Here is a 25565-nt window from a genome sequence, read left to right as displayed (position 1 = left end):
GCTTCCTGCACTATACTCTGACGATGGAGCAACAAGTGTCTGCGCCGCTGCTTTGTAGAAATGTGTAACAAACAGAACTTAAACTGGGCGCCGAAAGTCTTCCAAATTCCACTTACTGAATCTATTTAACATTAACACATGAGTAACAAATTGGTCCTAATTCAACCTCTTTTGCCCACAAAAGCTGTTCCTTAATAAAAACAACGAGTCCACCCAGTACAAGTAAAGTCCTAGGACCAATGTCTAGAAGTGGAACTTCAGCCTACAACTCAAGAATGTCAACTGCTAAAATAAAGCCTGAACATCGCCTCCGTATGGATGTACATATATGATATAATTAAAGTCCCTGTGGGTGGGTCCAAAGATCGGAGAACCTAGACAAACCCGTCACTTTTTTAGTCGAAAACGATCCAAGGAATACCAAGGATTCCAAGGAATATCAAGGATTCCAAGGAATATCGAGGATTCCAAGGAATATCAAGGATTCCAAGGAATATCGAGGATTCCAAGGAATACCAAGGATTCCAAGGAATACCAAGGATACCAAGGATTCCAAGGAATATCAAGGATTCCAAGGAGTACCAAGGATTCTGAGAAATACCAAGGATTCTAAGGAATACCAAGGATTCCAAGGAATTCCATTCCAGGTTAATAATTTAAATTTACAAACCAAAAAGCTTATGTCTCTCTAATCCCTTTCTAAAAAGAAACACTTGAACATCTATTTCTGTGAAAGGGGATATAAATGAAAAGGAAATAGGAGTTAGTAAATTTTGAGTAGAACAAGGTGTCCATGAGGAAAATTTACGAGTAGCCAAGTTTTGAAGTTGTAAGTTCTTGAGGGAGGGGGGAAAAAAAGTTAGTCCACCAAGATTTAGGTAACACGGGTGGAGACGGCTCTGGAAGATCGAGTGAGATGGAGAGTTTGGTAGTTAATTCTGGCGGCTGTACAGAAGTGAAGGAGTTGTGCGTGTGTGAAGAAAGAAGTTACAAAGAACTAGGGAAGAGGTGGCCCCTTCGGTAAGGCCTATCAAAACTTCTAACCCACGTTCCGTTTGTGGTCCAAGTAAACTGTTACCAGTAATGTGATATTAAGTGAGGTAGTAATTTATTTTTCCAACCTTACTTTTAAGTAAAAGAAAACAACTTTTTCCTTTTTTTTGTTTTTCTATTTTCAATTTTTCACTCAAGAGAAACTATTTGTGGCCAGAGTAAAATTTACGATATTTCAATCATAGACAAAACGAAAATGATAATGAGTTTTTATTAAATGATAAATCTTAATTTACAAAAAAAAAAATTGAGTTAGGTCAATCAAAACTGTTATGCGAACCCCCACGATATTCTGGTATCCCGATCAACAGAAGATAGCTTAGTATCAATGGCAGTGGTTGGAAATATCAGTTCTTCTCTTCAGGAGACCTAGAAAAGGATCATTAAACTGTAAGAGAGGATGATAAATATCTTTTTATGGATTAAATATTATTACAGAACTTAGGCGCCACGATAGCCGAGCGGTTATAGACTAGACCCGCAAAGCTAAGATGTATTGCGGTACTAGTATAAGCCTTGGATTTTATTTAATGGTTAATAAAAGAAATTTACAGTAGTAAAGTATGTTAGGCGGCTGTAGGGTAGACCCGCATTGCTAAGATGTATTGTTGGTTAGTGGGTTCGATTCCCGGTCTTAGGCCTTGGATTTTATTTAATGGTTAATAAAAGAAATTTACAGTAAAGTAAGTTAGGCGGTTATAGGCTAGACCAGCAAAGCTAATATGTATTGTTGGTTAGTGGGTTCGATTCCCGGTCTTAGGTCTTGGATTTTATTTAATGGTTAATAAAAGAAATTTATAGTAAAGTATGTTTGCTAATCGCCTCCGTCCACGACACCTAATTGGTAGTTGGACGTTACGCCCCGCCTGAAAAAATAGGCGGTTACTTTACTTTACTTACTTACTTTTGCTGCAGAACTAAAATAATGATTTTATTTAAAGAAAAGTTTTGTAAATTGGTTTGGAAAATAGTTATTGACTTCATGAAACGGGACGTTTCAGTATTGTAGTTAGGAAAATGGAAAATAGAAAGTAAATAACCATAAATAATGCTAATCACAAAGTTTCAGCCGCTTTCCATTCTGTGTGGAAACTTTATTTAATAAAGGATATTTAAGAGTTTATAATACAGGAAACACCAGCAAAAACAGAATATAGATTATTATAGGTTGAGGACACAGATGTTCCAGATGTAATAGGAGGAGTTAGCTTCCAGCTAATAATTGCTACGGCCAATACGGACTCAACTAAAGTACCAAGGAAAACCAACGGGAGTAGCGGCGGAACTAAACAACAACTTCCTTTAATACAGCAACAGAAAAGTAATTAAGATCAAGAAGGATGCTGTAAAAGGAGGTCTTGCAAACTTGCTGGTCCAAGGAAGTGAGTGCAGAAGAAAATGTTTGTTGTGGGTGGGGGGGCGGCGAGATGAGGTAAAGTGGGTCCCCCTGCATTAGGGCGCTAACTCTACCTAGTTTTCCGAACACTAAACACAAACAATCCCCCAAACCGCCTCCACACAAAGAAGAAACAAACTGTCCCGCCTCCAAACTCTGTTGACAAAAGAGGAAAGTTGCAAAAAAAACTTCAATTAAGTGAAGTTCTTTCTTCACTCAATGATACCAAGTTTAAATAAAAAAAAAGGAAAACAAAAGAAAAGCAAGAGTTTTCTTAAAGTAGTATTCACTAGAATAAATGGTTAATAGGAATCGATGGATATCGTATCCCTAGACATTAGGCGGACGAATATCTAGTAAGCGTCCCACGTTTTTTATTTATTTTGTAGATACTATGTGGAAATAGAAGAGTAGCAATGTTGGTAAGTACTTTGACTTATGAAGAATAGGAAAAAGAATAGTGGTGAAACCGCCAAAAAGCGAAATAGCGGCAGCTGACATATTCTGAAGAGAAAAGCAGAAGGAAAAAAAAAGAGGCATTTTTGGCAAGCAGTAAATAAAAGGAAACCTCCATTAATGGTGGGGTAACGGACTCCAGACGAGAGAGAGCCTTTCTAGAGTATACACTCTGCCAAAAAATTAGGGGAAGTGGTGGTGATAAGGAGGATGCAGAGGGTCCCCGGGCCAGGAGACCGTATGGTGGATATACCACTTCAAGGCGACGTACGGAAGAGAAACGAGAAATGAAAAATGATGCTGGCCAATGTTTTGATGGGTGTAGGGGTTTTTTCCCCCTTCCGCTGTGTTTTGTGGCCACAAGAAGAAGGCGAAGACCTTTATACCACTATATTCCCCACTGGCACCGTCACAGGGGAGTTCCGGCAAGGGGGAAGTGGGTATAAATCATTCAGGCTAGATTCCATCTAACGTAACCCGGTCCATGATCCTGTTTGACCTATTAGGCGAGCTAGTCATTCCCAAGACTAAGTCTCTAGTTCCGGTAGGAACATTTTGAAACTCTAAACTTTATTATAACCGGTCCAATTAAGGGAATACAGCTTAAGATGCTGTGATCTGAGACGCAATGATTGGTCACTAGTCTCCTTTAGCGATAATTACAACAGGTACTAACCTGGTGTGAATCTTCCTAAAAACACTACATCATCACTGATACGGTACATCAGGTAGTGGACTAGAGATGTGCCTTTAACCCCCCACCGCTCAATGGTTACTTCCGATGGCAACTGGACATTGCAAAAGAAAAAATTTTGTAACTTAGCAAGGTGAAAAGTAAGAATACATTTAAAAGAAAAATTAAGTATCTACCAGGTAAATAATAACCGCGTTTAAAGTCTTTAAATAATTCAAGAGAAAAGATAAGCGAAGTGTTTAAATAATTTAGGGCCCAGTAAATCATGATAACGGAAGTCACTGCCGGGCTGATAGGCAAGAAGTAATAAATTGACCCTCGTTCACATGGATATATATATATATGAACTTTACACTTTATACAAACCAAAGTAAAAGTCTGGGAGGTGAAAACTGCAAGGGCTTTCCCTTATCGCGTTTTAAGTCCTTAAATTTTTCTACCAACTTAGTAATTTACTAAAAATATAGTTCATTTCATTCTTATACAGTTCCCTTAAAATAGAAAACATACTGATGAAGGAAGTTGCCCTTAAACTTTACTAGATTAAGAGTTCCTGAGAGCAAATCGCAGACTGAATAGGACTAAAGTACAAACTTTATGTCCAAGTACAAATGAATCCCTTTTAGGTAACTATCGGGAAAAATCACGGAAAACTTGAAGAAAAAAAAAGGGTGTTATCGAGCGTCGCATTTCCAGCACTTTTGGCAACACATAACTATTATTATGTAGGCGTTTGGTGCTACGGTAGCCGAGTGGTTAAGATACTAGACCCGCAATGCTAAGATGTATAACAATACCAACAGGTTTAGTGGGTTCGATTCCTCCTGGTCTAGGCCTTGGATTTTATTTAATAGTTAATATGAGAAATTTACAGTAAAGTGTGTTAGGCGGTTATAGGCTAGACCCGCAATGCTAAGATGTATTGTTGGTTTAGTAGGTTCGATTCCCGGTCTTAGGCCTTGGATTTTATTTAATGGTTAATAAATGAAATTTACAGTAAAGTATGCTTGCTAGTCGCCTCCGTCCACGACACCTAAATGATAGTTGGACGTAAAGCCCCGCCTGAAAAAATAGGCAATTACTTTACTTATCTAGGTGTTACACAATACTGTAAACCACAATAGATCCAAAGTGGTCGCAGTGGCGTAGACATTGAGCTGCCTCCCTACTAGAATCTTACAGAATACTGTAATGGCCACCCTTTTGAAGTGAAGTTGCTTTTAATTCGCCCCTTTCCAAAGAAACAAACTTAAAGTTAAGTTTCCAAGAAGTATGTTTCTGTCTGGAGAAGCTTCAAAGTCTGGGTCTCGTGGCGCCTAAAGCAAATACAGGGTGTTTAAAGTTGTTACTCCAGCCCCTAGTTTGGTGCGATGCTGAACACATGTACTCACAGACACACATAAACAGGCTAATTTGTTTCATTTCAGTCTAATTTTCGAAACTAGGTATTTCCGGTTGAACCCTAAACTAGAAACTCCGCATAATTACAATACTTCCTCTTTAGCAAGTTAAGGAGGGAAGTAATAAATTAATTTCATTTGGTCAATAAGATGTAATTAAGACTTGATGAAGTTAGCCACTTCAGTTCGAAACTTACATCACTCCTTACGTCCACTAATTTGTTCTCTGTAATATTCCAAAACCACTTGTCTGACAAGTAAATTATGATATCCAGAGACTTGAAGTTCAACCAGGTACCAAAATTTCCCTCATGCTTCTGGGGGAAAGTTAACTCGGTTTCCTGCTGCAGGTAATCTGCCCACAGGAGCATGAGCCAGCCCACAGGAGATCACCATTAAAAGTTTGGACCATAGTGTGCGTCTCTAGAGTAAAAGGAAAACTGTGCTCGAAACTTTCTTGATCGTACAGCAACCGCAACAATTCAATTTGATATGAACCCCCGGCACCGCGGAAGAAGGTGTATTGCGGCGCCTACTTGGAACTTTACAAGATCGCCTCCTTAAGTCAAACTTCTTCAAGCAGTTGAATTGAACTCATTGACAGCTTCTGCGCTTTATTTCTGTCGCCTTAGGAAAATTGAAAACGATTTGACTTTTGTAGATTTTCACTTTTTTGTTTTCCCTTCTTTTTGGGTAATTCCGGTTTTCCAAGGTGTATTGCAGCCTCTACTGATGTCAAGAACGTCCCGGAGAAAAGCTTTTCCAATTCAAAAAACCTTAGGATTCACCTTCAATGTCTAGTAACTTCATAGGTTCCTAAATCTAATCTGGATAATAGCGATGCAAACAGAATCAGCAGTGCAATCTCGTTCTAGTCCTAACTTCATCTGAGGCCCAAAATTGCGAATAACCGCCATTTATTGTTTATTCTGACCGAGGCACGCTTCAGTTCTGTTCTGGTATATTTTCTTGACTAACAAAGACAAAAACTTTGCCTACTCCATACCAGAGCGATGGCTCCAGTGGTTAGCACTGAGGAATTACTCTTCCCTCTGCAACACCTACTGAAAAAAAAAACATTCCATCTCATTTTCTTTCACCCAGCATATTCTAGATGCCTAGATCATTGAGTTTGCCAAGACCTCCTGGTATTAATAATGCAGGAAATTCAGTGCATTGATGGCAGCCTCGAAAGACACACTTGAGGTAGGAGGTATGACCTTATATTCTTTGTAGAGGTGTGTCCACTTTATTCTAAAAACTAGATTTCTCGTCTTGCAGGAGATTAAATGGTTCCCAATCCGGCGATTGTGGCATCTGGTAATCTTTACCAGAACTTTCTAGGTTTATTCCAGGGGCCGATTAAGTCGCCATGCTCCCTAGTGTCCTGTCACTACTTTATCAGTTTATTGTACTGCTATCCGGAAACTCTTAGGCGGATCTATTGGTCTTGAAGCCCCGGTATCTCTGATGAGATGATGTGTGGGCGGGGAACAATGGGAACCATTTTGGATTGCCTACGTTCCATCTCCCTTTTTGGTGGAACCACCCTTCTAATACAATCTACAATGATCTTATGTATGACGAATCTTATTTCCAAAACTTCTTTTTATCCCTGACTGCCTTTCGATTTCATGAAATCTGCGCAATCAAGACTTATCACTAGAAAGGTAAACCAATGTGAACTCGGTGGTCGTAAAAAAGATGATTCTTTACAAGAAGTTAATTTGAAAGGAAACAGTAAATCGGAAGTGCCATTTGATAGGATAAATCGATTTTTTTCGATTTTTCAAGTTACAAAAAAAAAAAAATTCATCACGTACATTAAGTTTAGAAAGATTCGAGCGAGAATTCGCTCTAGATTTCTCTGAAAGGAGAAAGTTAAGGTTTATTAACGCTTCAAAATTCGTCCACGTGTGATAAACATTATGTCGCCACGTGTTTGAACAGAACAGTAAATAATAAATAAAAAAACAGTAACTAAGTAATGGTTACAATTTAAAAATAAAAAAGACTGACAACAAAAAGTCTTAAATAAACATAACCTAAACATAAACAAACACATTTACAATAATTATACACATTAGAATTATAGTAACGGCAACCTCATTTGTTTTTATTTGAAACGTAATGGCGCCATAAAAAAAAAAATAATCTAAATACTAACACAATTTACGTCATCAAATTTACTGTTTAATTCAGAATTTGTTTTCTGCAAAATAGATGGGCATCCCACGTAATACATAAGTATGCACCAATATTTTTATTAATATGACGTCATAGCTCCTCCAGAACCTCCGCTATACTCGTATTATCTGAGAAATTATCTGAAATCCTATAACTCTATTGAATCCTTTCTAAAGTAAAGTAATTGCCTCTTTTTTCAGGCAGCTTTAAAGTACAACTACGAAGGTCGTTTGAAAAGTCCGTGCAAAGTCAGAGAGATAGCACTACTGGCGCGGATCGAGGTTATGTTTAGTTAGTAGCATCTCTTGGAAGAATACACACCAAGTTTCAGCCAGATCGGTCTATTTCTTTGTGTTTGGCATTCGTTTGAATCGAGGAAGTCGAGTGATTTTCAAAAAATGGACGAAAAAGAATTTCGTGTGTTGATTAAACACTACGTTATGAAAGGCAAAACGCCTCAGGAGACTAAAGAGAAGCTTGATAAACATTATGGTGACTCTGCACCTTCGATTAGAACAGTTTAAAATTTTCGGAGTGGCCATATGGGCACAAGTGACGCTGAACGTTCTGGACGCCCTGTTGAGGTTACTACTCCAGAAATCATTGATAAAATCCATGATATGGTGATGGATGACAGAAAAGTGAAGGTGCGTGAGATTGCTAGTGCTGTGGGCATCTCGAATGAACGGGTACATAATATTTTGCATCAACATTTGGGACATGACAAAGCTATCCGCAAGATGGGTGCCGCGATTGCTCACGCTTGACCAAAAACGAAATCGTATGAAGTGTTGCAAAGACGGTCTGCAGCTGTTCCAGAAGAATCCACAGGACTTTAAGCGTCGTTTCGTCACTGTGGATGAAACATGGATACATCACTACACTCCTGAGACCAAAGAACAATCTAAACAATGGGTTACCAAGGGGGAATCTGCGCCAAAAAAAAGGCGAAGACCGTTCCTTTGGCCGGAAAGATTATGGCGACTGTCTTTTGGGATTCGCAAGGAATAATCCTCATCGACTATCTGGCAAAGGGTAAAACTATTACAGGTGCATATTATTCATCGTTATTGGACCGTTTGAAAACCGAGCTGCAAGAAAAACGCCCACGATTGGCCCACAAAAAAGTCCTTTTCCATCACTACAACGCACCAGCTCACACCTCAGCAGTTGTGGTCGCAAAATTAATGGAAATATGGTTCCAACTCGTTTCACATCCCCCCTATTCTCCAGACTTGGCTCCCTCGGACTACTATTTGTTCCCCAATATGAAGAAATGGCTGGCGGGAAAAAGATTTTATTCAAACGAGGAGGTGATTGCAGAAACGAATGGTTATTTTTCAGACTTGGACAAATCCTATTATTCGGAAGGGATCAACAAACTAGAGCAGCGTTGGACGAAGTGTATAAGCCTAAAAGGAGACTATGTTGAAAAATAAAAAAGGTTTACCCCAAAAAATTAAGTAGTTTTTATTTTTGCACGGTCTTTTCAAACGACCCTCGTACTTCATTTATCTGGAGAGAATTTCTTGGCTTATCTAGGATTTTATTTACATCCCTTTGTAGCTATTGGGATCCACTTTTTGGGATTTATTCCTTCTATACTCTTCATTCTGGATTATTATTTGGCACATTTTATTTTTTTGATTAAAAATAACACCAAAAATAGCCATTTATTTAGAATTCAGTTTACTTTATAAAACGTTTTGAGTCTGTGATATTCAAGACTATTGTTCATCGTTTTTTGGAGTTAATAGTGTAACGTTAATCGTGAGTTAATAGTACAAAGTTAATCGTGTTGAGTTAATTGTAAAAAGTCGTGTGAGTGTTCATTGCTGACGTTTTTCTCTTCCATTTATTTAACTTATTTTTCTGCAGTTGATTTATTTTCAATTTCACTCAGTAAGAGATAATTTTATTGGCAGAATAATTAATGCGATTCAGTTACCGAATGGTGTTACCATAGTTGCCAGTTACTGTTATTGTGTTTACATAAACTGTTACCTTACCCCCGCCTCGTGTACAGTTTACAGGCCCGAGGGTAATGAACTTGTACCGAGAACTGTATCGAATGGTGACGAGTTCTCTCTCAGTTATAACGGATTATTCTACTGTAAACTTAGAAAGAAGAACAAAAAAAAGACATTCTATGGTATGAATCACAAATACGGACTCATTTTCATTATTGTGAATTAGTAAACTACAATATCGTTCCCTGTCCTGAGTAATTAGACTGTTTTGATTGGTTCAAACAACTTTCTCTAAAGAGCGAGGGAAGGGGCAGTTACATACAATTTATCCCCAGACTCCAATACAATCATAATAGATCTTACTCTGATTCAAAAAACTTATTATGCAGGCCAGATCAGAATTACAAACCTCACCCTCCCAGATGCTCTGTGTGCAGCCCTTTTTGCAATCTAAAAGAAACCCGAAGACATTTTGTGCACTTTGTCGGGAGTATGCACGATACTAGCCCCTCTTGCAGGGGAAAAAATTGTGCTCTCAGTAGATGAAATTTGGTAAATATCTTTGATGGTAAGTACCTAAAAGGTGCCCTACATTTTAGAAGATTGTTGCTCGTAGAGTTTACATGATCAACTTCCGTCTTCACCTCCTTATAGGAATAAATTTGTTTTCATTCTATTTCTTTTTTACCTTTTGTTAATTTCTATTTGTACATTTGTTTGTAATTAAACATATGTTAGCAACTCGGCAGACAGTTCAAGCTGTTAAGTGCCACAGATTTATGTTTAATATTTCTGCATAATGTATTCTTTTTCTGAATAAATGCGCTACTATCATCATTATTATTAATATTATTACAACTTTTTCCGTCACAAAAAAACACCCCCCTTATATACTTTAAAGGGAAGGCGCCACGGTAGCCGAGCGGTTAAGAGACTAGACCCGCAATGCAAAGATATATTGTTGGTTTAGTGGGTTCGATTCCCCTGGTCTCTCTAAGGCTTTAGGTTTTATTTAATGGTTAATATGAGAAATTTTCTTGTAAAGTATAGTTAGCTAATCGCCTCCGTCACCTAAGGTACGAGCGTCGTTTGAAAAGTCCGTGCAAAAATAAAAACTACTTAATTTTTTGGGGTAAACCTTTTTTATTTTTCAACATAGTCTCCTTTTAGGCTTATACACTTCGTCCAACGCTGCTCTAGTTTGTTGATCCCTTCCGAATAATAGGATTTGTCCAAGTCTGAAAAATAGCCATTCGTTTCTGCAATCACCTCCTCGTTTGAATAAAATCTTTTTCCCGCCAGCCATTTCTTCATATTGGGGAACAAATAGTAGTCCGAGGGAGCCAAGTCTGGAGAATAGGGGGGATGTGAAACGAGTTGGAACCCTATTTCCATTAATTTTGCGACCACAACTGCTGAGGTGTGAGCTGGTGCGTTGTCGTGATGGAAAAGGACTTTTTTGTGGGCCAATCGTGGGCGTTTTTCTTGCAGCTCGGTTTTCAAACGGTCCAATAACGATGAATAATATGCACCTGTAATAGTTTTACCCTTTGCCAGATAGTCGATGAGGATTATTCCTTGCGAATCCCAAAAGACAGTTGCCATAACCTTTCCGGCCAAAGGAACGGTCTTCGCCTTTTTTGGCGCAGATTCCCCCTTGGTAACCCATTGTTTAGATTGTTCTTTGGTCTCAGGAGTGTAGTGATGTATCCATGTTTCATCCACAGTGACGAAACGACGCTTAAAGTCCTGCGTCGTTCTTCTGGAACAGCTGCAAACCGTCCTTGCAACACTTCACACGATTTCGTTTTTGGTCAAGCGTGAGCAATCGCGGCACCCATCTTGCGGATAGCTTTGTCATGTCCAAATGTTGATGCAAAATATTATGTACCCGTTCATTCGAGATGCCCACAGCACTAGTAATCTCACGCACCTTCACTCTTCTGTCATCCATCACCATATCATGGATTTTATCAATGATTTCTGGAGTAGTAACCTCAACAGGGCGTCCAGAACGTTCAGCGTCACTTGTGCCTATATGGCCACTCCGAAAATTTTGAAACCACTTATAAACTGTTCTAATCGAAGGTGCAGAGTCACCATAATGTTTATCAAGCTTCTCTTTAGTCTCCTGAGGCGTTTTGCCTTTCATAAAGTAGTGTTTAATCAACACACGAAATTCTTTTTCGTCCTTTTTTTTTGAAAATCACTCGACTTCCTCGATTCAAACGAATGCCAAACACAAAGAAATAGACCGATCTGGCTGAAACTTGGTGTGTGTTCTTCCAAGAGATGCTACTAACTAAACATAACCTCGATACGCGCCAGTGGTGCTATCTCTCTGACTTTTCAAACGACCCTCGTATTTATCAACAATGTATTTAAATAAAATTTATTATATTTTCTTTTTAGTGCCGGCTATACAGTTTTCACTGCAAATATTATAGTTTCATCCAAACTTTATTGTTGTTAGTAACAGGGAAATATGTCCCGGTAATTTGGGGAGTTTTTGAAGATGAGCTGGATCTGCAGAAGGAGAAGACCACATGTGAATGAATGACCATCCCAGAATCCTCTTTATTCCCCGTAGTTTAAGAGGAAGAATTCCATTGAATCCAAGAATTTTTTCGTAGTCAAATGACTTCTAGCAGGAGATTTAATTACATCCGGTAAAAAAAAGAATTAAGAATCAAATGATTCGTTCTTTTTGCCTTTTTTTTTTCTCTCTTAACGCCATTCTCTTCCGTTTCCTCCCTTACGCCAGTAAATACTTTTCATTGGAAATCAGCTAATTTGAAAAGGAACAGTTCAGACTGGGGGGAAGATAATTAGCTCCCAATTTGAACTCCCTTCAATGTACAGGAAAGGACTCTTCTTTAATTTTCTTCAGTTTCCTTTCTTCAGAAGTTCGCCTTCAGGGCACCTTGTCTAGACCAGCCTGCAAGATGCCTGCCCTTTTTCCTTCCATCCCACATCTTTTCTAAAAGAGCACATTCCCCCAACAAAATTTGGAGAAGGAGGTCTAGAAAAGTGGCCGACTTTTAATTGGGTTACAAGACACTGGCAGTGCGAGAGGAGACAGTACTCTGCCGAACTCAGCTACTGATGAAGAAAGTAAAACACCCTTACTAGGGACAACTCCACCACCCCTTAGCACCTTCAACTAATTTATAAGGTAAGCTTAACACGAGCACACGGAGCCATGCAAAATTCAAGCACTCTTAAAGGATGGCCACCTGAGCCCTTTTTAAAGGTAATATCGACTTTGCTTGGGCAGTGGCTCCTCTCCCCCCACCACCCGCCTAGCCCTAGAAGACTATCAGCCAGCCCTACTCCTCTCATGCTGACTACAAAAGGAGGAACAGCATGCTCTTTTGCATGCTGTTCCTTTGTAAGTGACGTTACAACCTTACCATTCCACTCGAAGCTCTTCTACTTTCAAGTTAATTAGGTTTTTACCAACGTGCTTAAATAACTAAGCACCATTTTAACTAGGGCCATTCCCTATTTTCACAACTTCTTTCAAAGTCATGATTAAAAGAAAGGAACAGGAAGCCTTGGAGAGGGAAGAATAAAATAAAATAGAAAATGAACGCAAATAAGGTCTTTTAAAAGGTATAGGTATCTATTTATTGTAAATTTAACATTTGTCCCCATTTCATAAATAGAAAGATACAGGAGCGTAGACAAGGTCTTCTTGATCCTAGGGGAGATAGAGATTTCTTACACGCGAACTACAACCGATAGAATCAAAGATATTAGCTATACATTGTACATCGAGCATTTTCCAAGCCAGATGTTTCTTTGGCAGTTCTTAGAGGAGAGGTGGGATTAAGCGTCCCTCAAAATCGTAATGTACGGTCTCACTATCAGTACAATACTAACAGGAACTCAAAATGTAAGTGAAATTCCAAAACTAAAAAAGGAAATCGGTTGGGCGGAAGTACCATTTTACCCAATAAATAATTGCAAAAGATTTGATTCCATAAATTACGGCGGAAGTAAGCATCTGTGAGTTCGCATCAAACTTTTTCCGGTTTAAATTAGTTTTAGGTAGTTCTAGAGAAATCCATTATTTTTGAACAATTTTTTTTGTCATACAATCGACTCTCGATAATTCGAATTTTTCGATCATTCAAACTCTACTAGCTGTTAACTTCGGTAAATCGAAAAAATGCAGTGTATTTCGTGTACGCTCGATAACTAGAAATCCTTTTCCCTTAACAACAGGGGGAGAGAAGGCTCTATAATTCGAAAGAGGCCGCTTCAAACCTCTTTATGATTCTGATTTTCCCTAGTAATGTTTACTTCTCATTTTCCGCTTATTGATCATTTCCTGCGAAATGTTTCCCTCCTTTCAGCCCGGTTTAACTTTCCAATTCTCTATCTTAGTTTGTCACGAAGGGGAAGTACGTCTCCCTTACTGTGTCCGACAACAAAAAAATGGTTCGAAAAAAAGAAAGATATCGCCAAAACTTTCAATATTCCACCATCAACGCTTTCTACAATTCTAAGTCACTGACTAAGTCAAGCCACATTGTAACAAAAAACTGTTCTTCATTTTTTTAATTAGGTACATATGTATATTATTATTTATTGGAATGTTATATTACATATGTAATTTTTTTGTTCTTTTTTGTCGTTTTCATTATTTTTACTTTTTTACTTGAGGCTATATATGTCTAAAACTTAGGTAAGCTCATACGTATTTTCAATATATATACATATTTTATATACATAATAAAAACTCTTAATAATTCGAATTTTTTTCCCCCTCTTGATAATTCGAAGTTTCGATAATTCGAATTGTTCTTGTAATCCCTTGGATTTCGATTTATCGAGAGTCGACTGTACTAAGAACTCTTGATTTCACAGAACATGCTGTATTTTAAATATTTTTCATGTAAAACATCAAAAAACTATATATATATATACCTAACTGGTTATTTACCTTAATGTAAATTTGATTTTGCAAGGCATTATCTACAGTAATTTACATAATAATGAAATGGAACATGTGTTGAAATTGATTACGCAAGCCAAGTAGAGATGGAAATAAGCACTTGCGGCGTAAAAATCCAGCAAAATGTCAACAGTTTGGCGGCGAATAATTTAGTTTCAAAGAAGTTACTGTTCATTGAATTTAAACGTGAAAGCTTAACAAAACTCTCAGCATTACAATAAGTTTTCTTTTTGTTGATATAACACTATTATTATTGCTTGACTGCACTGGATGGAGGAACAACTGACTGGATGAACGCGTCTATCCGTCTCACCAGGATAGTTTTCTTCTTCCATTCTAGGAGCTTTCCATTTTCATCCCCTTTTTTTCCAAAGATTGCCTCACAAGATTTGCTTGAAGAATTTTTTAGTTAAATCAGACTAAATCAGTTTGCTGGAAAAAGAGGTGAACAATGATGGCCCTAAAAGAAAACTCTTCAGAATGAAGAAGGAAATTTGGACTGTAAATTTTCAAGGAAAACCTGATTGTATGAACACTTGAAATCCAGTAAAAACTAAATGTGCTTTAATCGTCTCTCGACAGCAATGAGGATAACGAAGAGGTGCTATGCCAGGGATGGCGAACATTTTTGAGACGTGGGTCAAATTTTGTTCATTTTTTTTTTTTTTAGTACTAGCTCTTGGGTCACTAATGCCCATTTGCACATGAGTTAAGTTTAAAAATTTTTAAACTGAATATTTTCAAAACTAAACATCTTTAAAATGGCTTAATGGGTATAACGGGACGAAACAAGTGGCTATGGAAGTCTCTTTTTTACAAAACATAACTGATCAAAACCTGAACAAAAGTGTGTTTTATCTGAAGAAAAATCTATATATGGTTATTTGCTTTGGGTTGTCGATTTTTTTAACAAACAAAATATGAGTAAAATTATACATTTTATTTGATATTTTGTAAACACTTTTGCTTTATTTCAAATACTACAAAAGCATTTGTCATCATTTGCGTTTTAGAACTGTAATGATCAAACTAAAGGTTATAGATAGCATTTAAAAAGGCTTTTGGGTCAATGCGTGATTGAAAAAAATACAGATAGAGTATAAATTATCCACCACAATTAGAAAATCTAAATCAAACCGCGTAAACAAACAAATGGTTGCCTAGCAATTGTGGGTCATAGGTTCGCCATCACTGTGCTACGCTATCATGCGAATCGTTTGAGATGGACCAAGATTCCTCGGATGGACCATCGTAGGTCAAATCTTCCCCATTGATATCTACAGACCAAAATTTCTAGAATCACATTGCCTAGTACTTTTGCCCCCGTAAATGCATTTTTATTTTGTTTTGAGCCCTTTCAGCAGCCCTTTTTCCCTAGTTTAAACCCAGAAAAAATAATAATCGTCCCTAACCGCTTCCCGAAAAAAGCGGAAATGGTTGGGAAAAATGTTAAGGCAAAGAAAGAAGCAATGACGTGTACTTGAAAAGCATTTGCTATAAAATAGCAACCAAGTGGTATTAAGTAAATATTTCATTCTGAAAAAAATGGTTTAAAAGCAGTTTTTGGACACTCACCTTAATTCCAGCCCAAAGTCGGGTTATTTACTCGCTCTCAGTAGTACACTTCAAATACATAAATAAATTCCAGCGAAAAACCGGAAAATCTTTTATAAAAATGTATAATACTACAGAACCCAATAAGCGATGAACAATTCACGCTTGATAGCATTATTTGTCTGATGAAATATTAAAAAGGAAATATAAAGAGCGCAAAAGGGAAAAAGAATCCAGCCTGCTGTAATAAGAGAAGACTCCAGGACCCGAGGGCAAGTAGGGGACACTGAACACCAACTTTCCTGGCATTATGGGATGACAATCCAGTCTCGCAAGTCCACAGACAGACTAGGAAACTATTCAGATGTTAAATGGAGTGGAAACTAATATTCTACGTCATCCTTAGATTTGTCCAGAACTACCATTCAGGAGTAATTTAATTTTCTTAAGTACTTTTCTTTTTGGTTGGAGCATTATTATTGTTATTGTAATTGGAAAACTTCACGTACCATAACTGTGCGCTTTTCCGAGCGCCGGTAGTAACCTCATGGTAAGGGAGACGTAACTTTTGGTTGTGCAGGAAGTCAGGTAATCAGGAAGTCTATCACATTTTTAACAATAAAAAATTATTAGAACAGAAAATGGTTTTCTGTTAACGATTAACTGGCCAACAATTGACTTAAATATTCACATTGGTAACATGTGATATTGGGCGACTTTCTAAACTGCAATCTGCACGAGATGCTGCAGTTGTCTCTTCAAACTTACGAGGGTCGTTTGAAAAGTCCGTGCAAAGTCAGAGAGATAGCACTACTGGCGCGTATCGATGTTATGTTTAGTTAGTAGCATCTCTTGGAAGAACACACACCAAGTTTCAGCCAGATCGGTCTATTTCTTTGTGTTTGGCATTCGTTTGAATCGATGAAGTCGAGTGATTTTCAAAAAATGGACGAAAAAGAATTTCGTGTGTTGATTAAACACTACTTTATGAAAGGCAAAACGCCTCAGGAGACTAAAGAGAAGCTTGATAAACATTATGGTGACTCTGCACCTTCGATTAGAACAGTTTATAAGTGGTTTCAAAATTTTCGGAGTGGCCATATGGGCACAAGTGACGCTGAACGTTCTGGACGCCCTGTTGAGGTTACTACTCCAGAAATCATTGATAAAATCCATGTTATGGTGATGGATGACAGAAGAGTGAAGGTGCGTGAGATTGCTAGTGCTGTGGGCATCTCGAATGAACGGGTACATAATATTTTGCATCAACATTTGGACCATGACAAAGCTATCCGCAAGATGGGTGCCGCGATTGCTCACGCTTGACCAAAAACGAAATCGTGTGAAGTGTTGCAAGGACGGTTTGCAGCTGTTCCAGAAGAATCCGCAGGACTTTAAGCGTCGTTTCGTCACTGTAGATGAAACATGGATACATCACTACACTCCTGAGACCAAAGAACAATCTAAACAATGGATTACCAAGGAGGAATCTGCGCCAAAAAAGGCGAAGACCGTTCCTTCGGCCGGGAAGATTATGGCGACTGTCTTTTGGGATTCGCAAGGAATAATCCTCATCGACTATCTGGAAAAGGGTAAAACTATTACAAGTGCATATCATTCATCGTTATTGGACTGTTTGAAAACCGAGCTGCAAGAAAAACGCCCACGATTGGCCCACAAAAAAGTCCTTTTCCAACACGACAACGCACCAGCTCACACTTCAGCAGTTGTGGTCGCAAAATTAATGGAAATAGGGTTCCAACTCGTTTCACATCCCCCCTATTCTCCAGACTTGGCTCCCTCGGACTACTATTTGTTCCCCAATATGAAGAAATGGCTGGCGGGAAAAAGATTTTATTCAAACGAGGAGGCGATTGCAGAAACGAATGGCTATTTTTCAGACTTGGACAAATCCTATTATTCGGAAGGGATCAACAAACTAGAGCAGCGTTGGACGAAGTGTATAAGCCTAAAAGGAGACTATGTTGAAAAATAAAAAAGGTTTACCCCAAAAAATTAAGTAGTTTTTATTTTTGCACGGACTTTTCAAACGACCCTCGTACCTTAGGTGACGTGGAAGGACACATTCAGTGAAAGGACACTTCTGCTCAAACGACTGGTCTCAAATGTGGAATTCTATTTAAACTGTACATTATACTTTCGAGTACGCGAAGTTCAGAGTTCAAAAGAAGCTAACTCCTACCTCTTTCCCCCAGAGAGAGGCCATGAGAGGGGGGGTCTTCCTGGGTGGGGGGGAATTTGTAGAATTAACACGTGTCCGCACTGAGAGCTCACCCAAGTTGTCTAAAAACGAAAAAGTCTTTGGAACTGCTTTACAGCAGCTGTGTTTATTCCTACTTCCTTAACATTTCCATCACTTCCGGTCACTTTCCTATTCCTTGACTCCTCCCTGAACACATTCAGTGAAATCTTTACTACCGATTGGCCGATTTTTTTACATACAACTTCATTGTGGCATCCTCTTTGGTGGTGCTCAAACGAAGTATGTTTTCATTTCAGCGAATTTGAGTGTTAGAGTTGCTGTGACAAACATCGCACAAATTTGTAAAAACTATTCTTTCTCTTTTTTTTGCCATTCAGTGCACTTTAAAACGGAAATTGGCACTACTACAATATTATTAAATGAAAACGTATTCTTGATTGAGCAGGATTGCAGACATTTTACTACAAGCCGGAAATGTGGAATTGAAATGGATTTGAAGGTTGTTGTTTCTTGGTGAGCAGCGTCATCACCTTACCGGGCAGCACCTTACCTCATGAGTTGGGCTATAGATTTTCATATAAACCTCTAAAATAGAGCCTACTGCTTCCCATTGGTATGTTACGTACGCATTCCCCCCACACACAATTCTGGGTCAAATAGGTGCCCCCTTCAGACTGCAATAATTCTTCATTTATATGTTGATCCAATCTTCGGGACTGAAAATCACACAGTCCCTTCCGGTGTTCTCTGTGAGATCGTGTCTTAATGTTTAGTTTTTGCCTGAAATACGGCGGTTTCTCACTTCCTTTTAGTTCAATATATCGTATATGTGCTAGAAGAGTTGACTGGATCTTCCCAGTCGAAATGTTAACTAATCAAAATCATTTACCATACTATCGTGAACTCTCTAACGAAACAGCTGTTAGATCGGCGGCTATCTATATTTCGTTCTCTCAAGTATCATTTTAAAGAAGTGCAAAAATCATGTGACCCGAGAAAATGTTTCATTTAAAAAGTAATTGAAAGTGTAATGAAAAAGGCTACAGGAAGTTTGAAGAAAATCGATGGAGGCCACTTTCGACCAAAAAAAAAATTCAAGTGCTCACACATTTCGGATCGTCTGATTTTAACCATAACCGGAAGTGGCGCGATAATCGTGCCAAAACTAAATAACAAGTTTTCGTTTTTGAGAAAATTCTGTTCACACACACCCACACAGAAAGAAAACTGAAGATTTTCTCCAGTGGAAATCTCATTTTGAAATGTGTAACGAACGCAATGTATTTTCTTTACCTCGTGAAAGAGAGTAAATTGGAAACGCTGCGGCCATTGTAATGAGTTTCCTAGCTCCAAATCGCGTAATACCAGAAATACTAACTTCTATCTAAGAGAGGAACTGATTGCACTCAGAGTGGTCGTCACTAATGATAAAAAAAAATGTGACGTCATGGAGGAGAACTGGAGGAGTGAACTTGCTCCTTAAAACTGTGCTCCAGCTTCCTCAGTTAACCTTCTTTTTATCTAAAACTTTGAATTTATGCAAGAGTTACTCTTTTTTTTATCTAATGATCCTTAATTCTATGTCGGCCTGGCGGAAGTTGGCCGCCTCTTGAAGTTCTAATTAAAATTACACCGTCTCCACCGTCAGGTAGTCTCCTCTTCACTAGGCCCAGCAATAAACTTCCTTTATCCAATTAAGGGAAGTCAGCGACACACACACACACACACACACACAAAGGTTGAGCCGAGATCTGTGCTTAAAATTGAGTTTTGTTTTAGAGTTCAAAAGTGGAAAGGTGTTAGAATCGTGTTTGAACTCGAAAAGTTGGCTATTTACAATTAGTCTACGACCAGCGACAAGGTTTTTGATACAAATAGTCATTCAGATGTATCCCTTTACTGGACAGTCTACAGTTTTCAACAGGCATAATTGGTTGCTTAAATAAAACCATCCGACAGTGTCTGGAGAAGCAGAACCCGTAGCCAGGGATTGCTACTTCTTTTGTCAACCATTCCCAGGTACAAGATTCCTCTTCAAGGGTAATTTCTTGCTCCTCCACTACCTGATATCTTCCCAACTTACTTGTGAACAGCCCTTACCAGTCAGTTAATCAAGGAAGACTACCTACAGTCAAGAGAGGGCACACAGTAACTAGAAAGCCTCCATTCTCAACTCAGTGCCAACCACAGATAAGAAACCGTTGATTGGAGTAGGACAACTTATCTGATAAACGTCCTCCCCAGATGTTATACGTGGCTAGAGCCTTTGACCATCTCCCAAACCCGAAGGTGAATAGAGGTGATGCAATTGCCGATTAGCTAAATTCCGGCTTTGGAACAAGTTCTCATTCCTTCCGTTTTTGGTCCACTGCTATAAGGAGCACTTGCCCAGAGGGGTATCAAGCAGAGGTAAGAGATATGATTGATGCCCCCAAGCCTAGTACTTTTATGGTAAACTTCTTTTTTTATGAATGAAAGTTCGTTTTGGGCCCTTCTGAGGGTTTATTGGGACTAAACATTCCTCGTAAAGGAGTTAAGGCGAACCTTTTTGAGCTCGGCGAGTCAAAATTTTTGAAAAACCCTAACTTTTTAATATTTGCAATCACATTAGAAAAAAAATTAAATGACCCCACTTTATGATCATTGATCTGAGGAAAGTTTGCCAGATCCATTATTCACAATAAATACCTCAATATACTCCACTTTAATCGCTGTATTATTTAAAATTATATAATACATTTTCATCTCCCTAAAATGCGTGTTTCCCTAAAATGATTTCGCTTGTCACCCTAAAATGAGTTCGTAATCACCTCTGATTATGGACTTACTAAGTGTTTAGTAAAAGTATAAAATTATAGGTTTCAAATTATACAGAGTTCGAAGAATGTTTCAGAAAATTCGAGACTAAAAATAAATAGAATGTTGACGCCATATTTTTTTTTTTTAAAGGCTAACAGTTGGCAGCACTGTTTGCTTTCAAAGTTAGAAAGAGTTGCTGTTAAAGTACAATCTCTTTTTAAAAGTTATTAGATAATGTTTTTAAACACGAAGTTTCTGCACAAAGAACTCTTACATAATCGCAAAATAAATCGAAAATACTTAAAAATAAAAGTCAAAATAAACTATAAAAAATAATAACTAATAATAATTGTCAACAACAATAAAGGCAGCTGTTATTGTAGTAGTTATATCTCTCACCGCAGATAAAGTATTAACTTCCTTTCAAGAATACCTACAAGTAGTAGTGCACAGCCTGGGGGACGGACAGTTAAGCGGATAACTTCCGTAAATTCACTTTTTTATTATCTAGATAACAGTTGGCTTGGAGTTGGCGCAATGGTCGACAGAATTGGCGGGGATTATCTCATTAAATCCTGTTTCCATTTCCGCTTTCTCTTATGTTTTCCGTTACTGTTTTTTTTTTTAAATGTTTGCTGTCCTGGAATGAGGATTATTTTTTAAAAAATTTTTTTGTATCAGCTGTTGTAAATTTTGTGAAAAACAAACTGAAAATTTGTGTTATTATCCGGAGGTAGTTTATATTTTTTCCAAATTTCCGGAGTTTTCCACGGTTTAGCCTTTTTTTTTTCTATCCAAGCCGATTTTCGAACTGTTCTTCGATTAGATTAGTATAAGCCTAAACAGGCTTATTGAGTGAGGCAAGCAAGTATCAGCCTGAGATTTTCTCTCCAGTCATTTTGTGGGATGTTCTCAGATTCCGTGGTGGCAAAAAAAAAAAAGCACGAGAATATCGCAAACTAAGGATTTGCTTCGTGGTAATGAAGACCCTTGAAGAAACTAAGTTATAATTTTGGCTACGTAAGTTAGTCCAGCTGATCAGATAGAACCGTTTTAGTCTTTCCCATTCTTTTTTTTAAAGCGCAAAAAACTTCCGTTTCAAATAATAGAACAGAAAATGTGCGTATCCTTTAATAACTAGCAACATGACGTATAAATGTTTACGTCACTACAATTAAGTGATTCTTTTCTAGCGCGCTGGTGAATCCTGGTAATAAAACAGTCGCAGTAATTAAATAACAGGACAAGCTTAGCTCCATTCTCCGCGTCCCTCGTCTCCCTTCCCTTGAGCTTCGTTAACTAGAATTTATGCAGCTCCATTATAATGGTGACTGTGTTCTGAGGATGGAGCATCCGTAAAGGGAGTTTCCCTCTACCGAAAATCACCTAATCCAATCCAAAACCAATCAACCAAGAACACGCTAGATGTATAACTTCTATCTGACTCAGTTTCCCAGGTAAGTAGCAATGGTGGAGGGGGATACGAGATAAAGTCGGGTGGGACTTCAGCTGTATTCAACAGGGTTTTTCTTCTTCGACTTCTTACTCATCTTTTGCGTCTTCTCCAAAGCTTTCCAAAAGGACTGCTGATTTTCGGGGGATATGAGGGACTAGCCCGTAGTACCTTAGCGTAGTGGTGGGGCTGTGCCCTTTAGGTCTTTTTTGCTGCCTTTAAAGTTTTTCTGGAAGGATCGCTTCCAAGGCTGTGATACTAATTGTGCCCTTAAGGGTGTACTGTTCTGGTGAGTTGTGCATGGTGTAGCTATGGTAACCCTTGGGGTCGTTACTCCCCAAGTGCCTTCAATGCAACAGAGACACTCCATTTTTCCAAACTATATATTGTTGGACAAGAATTAAATACAGTCTGAAAATTGCCCTTGTTTGAGTCAGATTAAGTCTTGCGAGTGGTTACAAAAGATTTGTTAATTAAATGACGCACAAAAGAGAAGCTAAATTGTTCCGTTTCAAAATAATGGATACTCTGATATATATATAAGAACACAAAGCTTTTAAATAGATAGTTTAAGCTCTTTTTAATCACAAAAGGACTTACGACAATAATGGAGCAGTAAAATCCACCACCACCACCGAGACGACGGTTACTCCCTCCTTTTTGTTTTATGATGACGTATAAATGCCTTTTCCGGCATTGCGTCACCCATTCCCCCAAACAGACAGAAACAATAGAATATCGCCGTTCCACTCTCTCTCTCTCTCTCTCTCTCTCCAAAATGGCTACGGTAAAGCAAACTTTAACATTAAATCGCGGTGTCACTTTGCATTATTCCAACCTAATGTAGCCTCCAACCAATTCACTGGTGAATGTATTGTAGTTTCAAAATTCTGAATATTTAAAGATTAGTAATGGATTTTAAGAAGGGAACTTTTGCAGAGTTATGATATTTTACACAGAAAAGGTTATACTCTTAAAGATTGGCACCACTGTAATTGTTTAACCAGTAATTCATTCCTAAATCTCAGAATATAAAATTTTATTAAGCAATTAAACTTTGATTACTTTCCCTGGAAGTATTGCGATCGAGTCTAATTTAACGATATCGACTTTTCACCGGGAAATATACGTTTTGATTTCCTCCATGAGTACGAGAAAATAATTTTTAAAAAACTGTACGTGTTTGTTTTTAACATTTTATTTGAAGTGGGTGTCGTCAGCACATCCGGTTGCAACGTAGCGATCATATACCACTTGACTGAAGTTTTCTTTCCCAGATTTTCCGGAAAATCGCTTCATAAATTCTCTTTAAACTTTATAATTACATAAATTTTATCTGTAAAATTAGGCGAGGGAAATTCGTTTTAGGTTTCCGGGAAGGTTCCTTCTGGAGTCTAAGTTGGAAGCTTGGGTATTGCGGGAAGAGAAAAACATGGGGGTTGTGCCATGTTTTCCGGATTGATGACACCTTTATAACGAATTGGGGAACATAATTAGCGCACTTCACAACATTATGAGCATTTCAATCCGCAAATGAACTGGAAAAAAAAGATCCAGTATCGTCTAGGGTTAGTGGTTTTTTTAAAAGAAGAATTGCTACGAAGAACAACAGTGTTGGATCTGCGCCAAACCAATAGTCCTGTAGGACTTGTGCTTCACTGGGAGCGGGAGGAACACTCACATTTCGTAAAACTGACAGGACTACAATACTTTCTTGATTTTAGGGAAACTGTGACATTAGCCAGGAAACCTTGTGCCATATTGATCGCGTAAGGTAGGCCATGAATAATAACCCAGTTCCAGATTGTTTATCCCGTTTGAGGCCAAAAAAATATTCAGTTTTATTCAATTATTAGATTTTAATATCACCTCTATTTTAGGAAAAAAAGAACCTTATACTTCTCTTATCAGAAGTAACAGGATCAATCAGATCTCCGGTTTTGAATATACACCAGAAATAGTCGTCTTCAGGCTCACTGAACATTGAAAAAATCTCTAGTAATTGCAGTAATTAAATGACAGAAAATTTAATTGTCTTAATATTGTATGGATAATGAAAAAAAACTATAACGAAGTGACTTTGGCGCCATCTCTTGGTAGGAGATGGAACCTCTGGTTCGTTAGGGAACCACTAGGAAGAGCTAGCATAAGCCAGAAATCTAGACTTGACCAGGGACAGACAGAAATGCCTTAGATTAGACTGTAAGCTTCTAGCAGATTCCTAGGCATTCTAGAACTGTATAAAATCCAAGAGAACGGCTCCAGTAGACAGTATTTGTGAATTTATGAAATAAGTGTTTAAAGATGAACCGTTGTGACTTCAGTAAATTAGTTCAGTAAATAGTTGTGTTGTTAGTTAGATGTTATTTACTGTGCTGTGTAATAAATCAGTTTTGTTACAAGTTTAGCGTGTTTTATCATTTACGAACCTATTTATTAACTAGTGGCAGTCACTAATTGTAGTTTGTAATTCTCAAATTACAAAGGAGAAAATTTTACAATACATTACAGGAATGTAACTAATACTACTTTTTAAATTTGTTTGTAAAGTTTTGAGAATACGATATTTGACCCTATCATCGTGGGTACACCAGCTCAGATCAGGGCTACGACTTCCTCTTAGATGGTTCTTAAAGTGGATGGTCCTATAAGGAAACAGAAGGACGGCAAGTCCGCCGAGAAGTTGTGGATACTGGCAGAAATGGAGGTTTTCTCTTGGTCGGTAAATCGATGACTAAGTAAGGAAAAAAGACTAAAGTATGTTTAGATGAAAAAATAAATTTCTAATAAAAATAATAATGATTTCTAGTAATTGCCAAGACACTCCTCACTCCTCCTAGCATGTGTCACGATTGAGATGAATAATACAGCTTCCACGTCACTGTTTGAGTAGTTTTGCTATTTTTAGCACTACTAATGGAAGATAAATAGAAGAATCATTTTTTGTTTTAGAAGTTTTGTTACAATGAGAGAAGGCTGAAAAATTTTACAGCTGATTACAGAAAGTGGTATAATCAGCTGTAACATTTTCACCGGAAATATAGTCTTGAAGACTCCAGAGTTCGTAAAACTGGTCAATTACGACTTGTGTGGGTTCTTCTACTACGTAAATTACAGTAAGAAAAAGAAAAGTTAATGTTTCACGCTGGACACCTGTAATTATTTCTAAGAAAATCGTTTTTCAGCATCATCTTCCCTCTGATTACAGCTGACCCTGCTGGTCTGGTGGGTGCCAACTAATATTTAGCTTCAAGGAACGAAATTTTCCATGTTTCAAGGAAATGAAAGTCACAATTAACACCAAGTCCTGGGAGTGTTCAAATCGAATTCTTTTATCCCTAATTGTAAACACATTGACTGGACCAAGTCTATTTTTAGTTAAAGCTAGATCTAAGCCACGTGTTTATCTTATATTA

General features: G+C 37.9%; 1 protein-coding gene and 1 long non-coding RNA gene across 7 annotated transcripts in view; one reads left to right on the top strand and one right to left on the bottom strand.

Moving 5' to 3' along the window:
• Positions 1–25565, bottom strand: part of Fas3 (fasciclin 3) — a 491319-nt gene that overhangs the window by 227288 nt on the left and 238466 nt on the right. The window lies entirely within an intron of this gene.
• On the top strand, positions 13808–24888 carry LOC141450684 (uncharacterized). The gene is made up of 3 exons (XR_012456227.1): positions 13808–13849; positions 14494–14754; positions 24700–24888. It is a non-coding gene; the product is annotated as an uncharacterized lncRNA (long non-coding RNA).

The sequence above is a fragment of the Rhodnius prolixus genome, unplaced genomic scaffold, assembly GCF_049639745.1.
Source record: "Rhodnius prolixus isolate KJV_2025 unplaced genomic scaffold, Rpr scaffold_8, whole genome shotgun sequence".
Classification (NCBI taxonomy): domain Eukaryota; kingdom Metazoa; phylum Arthropoda; class Insecta; order Hemiptera; family Reduviidae; genus Rhodnius; species Rhodnius prolixus.
This window is presented reverse-complemented; position numbering and strand designations above follow the sequence as displayed.